Raw genomic sequence first — 8,206 nt, 5'->3', positions numbered from 1 at the left:
TTCTTGGCACCTGAATAACAATGTTAATGTTTCACTACTTAACAAAAAAAAAATTCCCTAATACCAATATGTTGTGTGGTAGACTTTCTCCAACTAGCTTTCTATCACCATTTCTTTGAACAATAAACTCTAACACCCATGAGGCTGTCTCATTAATTGAGAAATAGGCAACCTCATGAAATATCATGTAACATTTTGTCTTACACAAGACAGTTTATACATATTATTGTTACTTCCTCCTAATAAAGCTAAATCAGAAAGACTGTTTCGTCCTACAGCATCATTAGCTGTGCCTTTAGATTTTGGAGCCAAAAACATATGCAAGTAGTCTTACTGAATTCAACTGGCCAGATTTGTGCATCTTATTTGAACAAAACACCAACTGGCTCCAAAATAAGTGTTGTTCTGAACACTTCTGGAGAACTGGTAAAGATTTGTACTGGTCCAAAGAAAGCTTCTGAGTACTATATACATTCTCTACATAGAACACCTGTGTAGTTAAGACTGCACAAGTCCATTCCCTATCTATGAACATGAGCAGGGCAATCAACACTGACACCTAAAACAACTTAATTTGAAATGCCTAGCATTACTCAGACATAACAACCTAATAATACATACTCTTCAGAGCCAACCCAAAATCGCTTGCGGTTCCAATAGGTAATCGCACATAATATATACCACCTGTTCCTTAATAACATACTTAAACACCACAAATTGAACTTTGAACTCATCAGGATCTCAGTAAGACATCTGGGTCAGTGATAGCCACAGAACATGGCCCAGCAGGATTACCTGTAAGAGTAGGGTTTGGAGCCAGATTATTACAGGTATGTAGATGCTTAAAGATGCACATAGTTATCCAATGAGTTTTTTCAAAAGTGACTACCTGCCTAACTCACATGGTTCCAGTGAGATTTAGGTTCTTCAGTTTTTTTTAAAAGTCTCCTTAGCAGCCTGTCTGAGTCTTTAAGTATCTATGTGCCCTTAAAATCTGACCCCTGGCCCTTAAAAATCTCACCACAAAAGATGAGAACTCTCGGTCATAAATAGGTTCATGTTTATGTAGGCTTATATTTACTCAAATACTATTTTGTGCAGGAAAACATTTGGAGTTGATGATTTTTTTTATCACATTAAAACAATTATCAACTACATTCTGTATTGTATATCAACTGTGTTTCAGTCTCCAAATGATTATATTGTGCATTGAAGTTACTGTGAATTCTGCCACTGACTTCCATTCAAGCAGGACTTGGCACTAGGCGACATGCGGTGTCTTTGACTTTTGCTCCAGATACAATAGGCTTCCTTATAATGTGGGTATTGCAGGAGCGTCTGTAATATTTTTGACTGCTAAGCACACAAGAAAAAGGCCAGAATTGCCAGGCATTGCTATACAAACATCTTTGTTGTACCCAACTTCAGTGTAAAGCAACTGAGATAAGAGCCTTTAAATTTAACAATGAATTGTTTTCATTCTTTATGATAACGTATATCTATTTAGTCAGTATATCACTGGGTCAATATTTTCACTTCTGTAATTAAGTAAAAGAAGCGTGATGCAACAGGCCTCACTATTTCTGCACTACCATCCCAATAGCCATAGTGGAGTTGTATGTATGTATGTATGCATGTATGTAATTTAAGGCAACATTTGACCTAGAATGTCCACAGGAAACTAATATCATCTTTAAAATAAACTTGTAACCTCCTTCATATTAGCTAATGTTCTGCATTAACACTTGCTGGTATTACGCTGACAATTCACTGAAATATTTCCTTAAGGAGATACTATCTTAAATTACTAAAGGCCCAGGTCTTATCTTTTCTTTGGTTTTTGAAGTTACGTAAAAATGAGCTAACATTGTGAGTTACAGCATCAAGATGCAACGAACAAATTTATATCTTTTTTTTTTTTTTTTTAGTGCCTGAGGTTTAAAGCTGCTCTTTAATCAGACCCTCCCTCAACAGAAAATAAATCAGACACACACGTCATGCATAATTTTTAATGGCAATGGAAGTCAGGAGCAGACCAAAGGGAGGCCGCAATCCTTAATGTTGCATTTCCTTGATCTTGTTAATTGATGTCATACTGTTTAAACATAAATCTGCACATTCAATTCCTGTATTTTAAAAACAGTTATTAATCTCACTCTCTCTTTGGTTTTGATATAAGATTTACATATAAAGGGGCAAATGTACCCCTTGCCTTTGAGTGCAGAGACACTACATGGTCAATATAGTGCACTTCTATTGCTTGCAGCAGGGGTGCTCAACCCCTGGCCCATTGGCCAGATCCAGCCCCTGGTGACTTGTCATCTGGTCTGCAGGGCTCTACACAAATCTATGTACAGCCCTACCAGCCATGGCCCTGCACACTACTGTCCTGCAGCCCAGCCCCACACCATTCATTTGGCCCTGTGGGGCCAAAAGGGTGAGCACCACTGGTTTGAGAGGTATGCTGCTTGTGTGAAGTCTTGCAAGTTCCCTATGTGACAGCCAATATGAAGGGGTGAGAATAGAGTTAAAATACCCACTGCTGTCTGTGGAAGATGCTGTGTAAGGAACAAAAGAGGATGACCCAGAAATTGGCCTTAAGTAAACATTAGGGGGTGACTCATCAGATGCTCTGCCACATCACAGGGAAGAGTCTTTTCCATGCTCACCTGCCCCATTTAGACTCTGTGCTTGATGCAGGCCTGTCGGGGTAATTAAGAGAAAAAGGGAGTAAACTGTCCTTGTTCAGTGTCAGCCTTGTTACTATCGTGATAACGTAACTTAAAAATGCTGGACATTATTTTTCCATAGCAAACATCTTTGTAAACGGGTTAGAGGCAGTTCTACCTGCACATGCATACTGAATGAAACGCGTCTCAAACCCAAACTGCTTGTAACCCCACACAGCCATGTTTCTGGTGCTGGCTGGAAAAATGGGCATTTATTCTCCAACAAGGATGACTTCCCCCCCCTTGTGAAATACTTCTCTTGCTCCGCTTGACATAGCAATACACTCCAGTGTTCTGTCTTAACAGTCCAGCAGTGCTACTGGCAACTGGAGCAGTTTGGCCCAGTATATTAAACCAGGGGCGTCTAACAGATGTAGAGTCTAAATGATAGATTTGTACAGGATGGTTTGGCTAGGATTGACCCTGCTTCAGGCAGGGAGTTGAACTAAGTGATCTCTACAGGTCCCTTCCAGCCCTACTTCTCTATGATTTTATGGGCATGATGCCCCTTAATCTAGCCCCTACCACTGCCTCTTTCAGTGCACTAGATCCCCACCATGCACAGTGCCTGGGACATATAGTGCCTGCTCTGGCTAGGTCCCTGGCAGCAATTCCCACAGCCCCCGCTGAGGCCAGCATCCTCAACTGGTCTGAGCAGGTGTGGCTTGGGCTGAATCAGGCATGTGGGCTGGGAACATGGGGTCCATAGCTGATCCAACCCATAGCCCAACCCCAAGCCACGCTAGCCCATAAGGCCAGGTGAGTTTGACAGCCCTGAATTACCCTGCCATCTGGGCTTTCACAAGGTCCTCCTTAGAGGCCGGAAGAATTGGCCAAAACAGCCCTCATGGCCCTTGCACAACAAACGGTCCCTCAGCACCATACTGCAGTGAGGTAGTTGCCACCCAGCCCCCCTAGTTAGGACTAAGTGCTTATGCAGAGATGGGCAGGCACCACCAACTCATTTCTTGGGAGAAAAGAAAGGCAAAAACTGGCATGGAAGTGATGTCAAAGGTCAGAAGGCATACACTAAGCGGGGGTGGGGGGCACTCCATCCTTGGAGGTTTCTAAGGTCTGGCTGGACAAAGCCTTGCCTGGGATGATGTCGTCAGGGTCGGCCCCGCTTTGAGCAGGGGGATGGACTAGGTGCCTTCCCGAGGTACCCCCGGCCCTGATGATCTAAGACTCCCAGCTAGGCACTAACTCCAGTGGGGCGGCAGCAGCGAGGAGCGCGGTCTGCATCTCGGGGAGGGCGCTCCGCCCGCCGCTACCGAGAAGCACTGTCCGGGCCGGCCAAGGCAGGTGCCGAGCCGCGTGGAGCGCCCTGCGGTGTTCTAGAACGTGGGGTTCTAGAACGCGGCGGAGCTGCCCGAAAGCCACGTGAGAGGTGCCCCGGCCGCAGCAACAAGTAGGGAGCCCCCGTTCCTCCCCTCACCCCCAGCGCCCCAGGGGGTTACCTTGCCCTCCGGTCCCGAGCCGCTCTGCCCTGCCCGCCGGGAAGAGGGAGCGGCAGGCGCGTGCGTGCCGCGGGGGCTCAGCAGCCAGGGGCAACCCCACACACACCTGCACTCGCACCCGCACCGACCCCTCCTCCCGCTGCCCCACGAGCCGCTCTCCGCCGAGCCCCCCCGCTTCCCCGGCTCCCATTGCCATAGCGATTGGGCCCGCCCCTCGGGGCGCGCGGATTGGCGGAGCCTGGCCATCGCGGAGGGCTCCGATTGGGCGCGGAAAAGGGACAGCTGGGGATAGGCTGCGCGGCGGGGCCGAGCTTGGTTGCGCAGAAAAGGTACGTGGCGCTGGCGGAGCGGGCGGGGCTTGCTGGGCGCGCTCGGAGGCGAGGAGCTGGCTCAACCTGTTGGTGGGCGCTGCCCAGCGGTAGCCGCTCTGGGGGGCGGGGCCTCGTTTTGCCTCTTCTCCCTTGGCTCTGGCGCTAGTGTTGCTCTTTGGTTTGTTGCATCTCGTCTTGGCTGTCCCTGCATCCGCGGGGTTCCCCCTCAAAACACACGCTGGGACTTCCTAGAGAAGATGCAGTCCCCAGGGCTGGCAGGAGGAAGCTCTGGCTGTGCTTTCCTCTTACACTGCAGAACCCGCTTCAGGCCGCTCCTATTTTTCCACGTGCTTCTGGAGGGAATCGATTTTTGTGGGCGTCTGATTTTGTTTACTTTGGGCGCATGGGATTTCCCGCAGAGGCCTTCCGCTGAGGGCAGGAGGCAGGGCAAGGCGGCTTCTTCTCGACCCTGGCTCAGAGATGCAGAAGTGGGACATAAATGGTCTAGAGAGGCCTCCTCTGAGGAAGGGGGTTTGCACTCACTCCAGCAAAGGGAGCATCACTTGAAGCTTTTGGGTACAGACACCTGACGATGGTTGTTTGCACCTGAAAGCTGGCAAAGAAGGATTTTTCCAGCTATTTAAGTTGGTTTAATAAAAGAAAAAAAAATTACATCTACCCAAAGCATTTTGTCTGCCCATGTCCTTAAACCAACATAGCTACAACCAACACCTCTGAGCAGCGTTTTCAGTATGGCAAACGAAGATGACAAACCAAGGAGCAATGGTCTTGAGTTGCAGCTAGGGAAGTTTAGTTAGATATTGGGGAAAACTTTCTTGCTAGGAGCGCAGTAAGGCACTTGAACAGGTTACTCAGGAAGGCTATGAAATCTCCATCCTTGGAGGTCCATTAAGACCCAGGTAGACAAAGCCTTGGTCAGGATAATATAGTCCTGCTTTGATCAGGAGGTTAGATTAAATCAGTGGTCCTCAACCTTTTTTGTACCAGGACCCATTTGTAAACGTCGATGGCCAGTCCTGACCCAGTGCCCCTTACTCCAGTCCCACTGCACCTGACCCCCAGTGTGTGGGGCACAGGATGGGTGTATGGGGCTGGGGTGGGATCTGAAACAGCCCATTTTAGGCTGAAACTCTGCCAGCCTGAAAAGGGAGAGCCAGTTTCACACATTTTCTTCTTTAAAGGACAGTCCATTTTTCAAGTTTGTTCATGACCCTTTGATATATCATTGCAGCCCACTTTTGGGTCGTGACCTACAGGTTGAGAAACACTGGACTAGATGATCTCCCAAGGTTGCTTCCAACCCTAATTCTCTATGATTCTATGCCTAGGAGGGTAGTAAAGCACTGGAAAAGGTACCCAAAGAAGTGGTGGAAGCTCCATCCTGGGAGGTTAAGACATGACTAGATGAAACCTTGGCTGGGCTGACTTAGTTGGGAATGGTCCTGTTTTGAGCAGGGAGTTGGACTAGATGACCTCCTGAGATCCCTTCAACCCTCATTTTTCTGATTCTACACTGCCTCACTTCAGGCTACGTGGCTAACCACCTCCCTCAGCCCATTTTTTTTCCTCAGGGTATCAGCATCCTGAAAATTAGGCAACCTTTAAATCTGATGGGTTAAAGAAAAACAAACTAGTGTCTCTTCTGGGCTTGCTGCTTGTTCTTGTGCACTTCTATTTGATTCTTTTTCTAGCATGTGTGGAGTCATGGAGAAATAAGATGCTTGGTTTTCCCCTTATTGCTTTAAAAAGGAACAAAATGAAGGAATTTTATCTTATGTTCAGATTAGTATGGACTGTTGGGAGTTTTGACTTCCTCTGTAGCAGGGAGCATGGCCCTCTACCTGGGAGGTCTTGAATGTGTTAGTAACCATTTGTAGAAGCAGGACATTGGCTGCCATGGTTCCCCTGTGTGAGAGTGTTGGGTAATAACTTTGTCTCCTTTCTGTACTTGCCGGCCATGACTTGGATGTAATAAGAAAAGGGAGGAGATGTGTGAGTTTTTAATGTCTGTGATCAATAAATATCACCTAGATGTTGCCTGCTCAACTTGTAGATTTATTTTACGAAGTAACGGATACAGGAAGAACAACCTTGCCAATTACTTCATTGGTCAGGGTAATCTGCGTTGAAGGTGAGGAAAAACCCCAGGCCAATTCTTTTAAAGACACATTGTTTAAACTAATCTAAGCCACTAATTGCCTTATTAGCAGAATGCTGTCTCCACGTTTTTCATTCATCAACTGCGGCTTATGCCAGGAGCGGCTCCCTGCTGCTCCCCTACAATCCTTCTGGCTATCCCTTACGTGATCATAGTCCTGGCGAGGTAAGGGCCTGTCTGGGACTATTTCCCCATACTTCATCCCAGAGATGCTATTTCTTACCTGGCTCCCTGCTGAGCTGGTTCCCAGCACCTCACTGCACTCACCAAGCAGCGCGATCCTCAGCAGTTATGTCCCCCTGGGTCTGACCTGTTGTGTCTCCAAGAAGTCCAGTGCTTTCAACATCCTTCCAAGTCACAGGTCAGACATCTCTTGTCTCTCTGGGGTCTCAGTTATCCCTGTGCTCATCATCTTGTGCCCAAAGGCAATCAGTAACTGTCCTGCTGCCAGTTTTATCTCTGGTTTTCATGAGCTAATCACCCAATCTTCCCCCAGGTGTGAAATCCTTTCCACTTGGCAGGGTGCATACTTAGGATAGCTCCTTCCAGAGCTATCCTAAGTAACAGGGCTCCTGCCTGAGTCTCTGTTACACCCTGTGTAACCTGTGGCAGGTCTGTGTGTTATGTCTTGTGTTGTGTCAGGGTTGACTGTGTAGTTTGTCTAATAGATTGGACAATGGATTTGTATAGGATGGTTTGGAGGGGGATGATCCTGCCTCAGGCAGGGGGGTGGGACTAGATGACCTCTGGAAGTCCCTTCCAGCCTACTTCTCTATGATGCTATGAAAAATCCTGGATGTTTCTTTATTATTTATGATCTCCTGCTACACAAATAAGAGGATCTCATTCAGCTAATGGAATTGTCCATTTTTCTGGCTTTCTGTCTGTTTTTTTTTTTTTTTGTAAGGTGTTTTTCTTTTGTTTTGGGGGTGGAATTGTGGGGGTTTGGATTAAAATAGGGTAAGAATTTAAAGTGCAACAACTGCTACTGATTAACTGCTTTTGTGGATGCCTGTTTCACAATAAGTGTTTGTACTTGGCGTTACTCAGGATAACTCTGTGTAGACACGTTAAAATTAGGAAAGTAAATATAATTACTATACCTACTTTGGAATAAAACAAGATTCTCTGAATGGCCTTTTTCAACTGGAATTTCTATAGGAGTGAACTTGTTCTTTATTGTAGGGTGCAGATTATCTGATTTTTGTTACTGTGTTTCTGCAACACAATTAAGTTAAATCTGCGAGTTTTTTGGCAATGTGATATAAAAAGAACAAGACAGTGGGTTTGTACACAGTAACCTATTTAAATCAGGCATGATATTCAGAAGTGGTCAGGGGGACTGCATACCCAAAGAAAATAGGGACTGAGAGTCAATATTTCTTTAAAACAGTAGTGCTTAATCTTTTGGCCCCATGGGCCAGATGAGTGGTGCAAGGCCAGTCTATGGGTTGGATTGGGCCCTGCACTGCCACTGCATGGCTCCATATGCCAGGATTGGGCCCCACCAGCCACTGCTGCCCCCCACAG

General features: G+C 46.5%; 1 protein-coding gene across 2 annotated transcripts in view; it reads right to left on the bottom strand.

Moving 5' to 3' along the window:
* The window catches only part of NUCB2 (nucleobindin 2), a 71,799-nt gene extending 67,446 nt beyond the window's left edge, over positions 1 to 4,353 (bottom strand). For both annotated transcript variants that reach the window (XM_019519660.1, XM_019519661.1), the window contains exon 1: positions 4,187 to 4,353. The gene's annotated coding sequence lies outside the window, so the exon portion shown is untranslated. The remainder of the gene's footprint in view (positions 1 to 4,186) is intronic.
* Between the last annotated feature and the right edge of the window lie 3,853 nt (positions 4,354 to 8,206).

Source organism: Gavialis gangeticus, unplaced genomic scaffold (assembly GCF_001723915.1).
Source record: "Gavialis gangeticus isolate Ggan-Ray unplaced genomic scaffold, GavGan_comp1, whole genome shotgun sequence".
Lineage (NCBI taxonomy): Eukaryota > Metazoa > Chordata > Crocodylia > Gavialidae > Gavialis > Gavialis gangeticus.
Note: the sequence above shows the minus strand (reverse complement) of the source record. Positions and strands in the feature narration are given on the sequence as shown.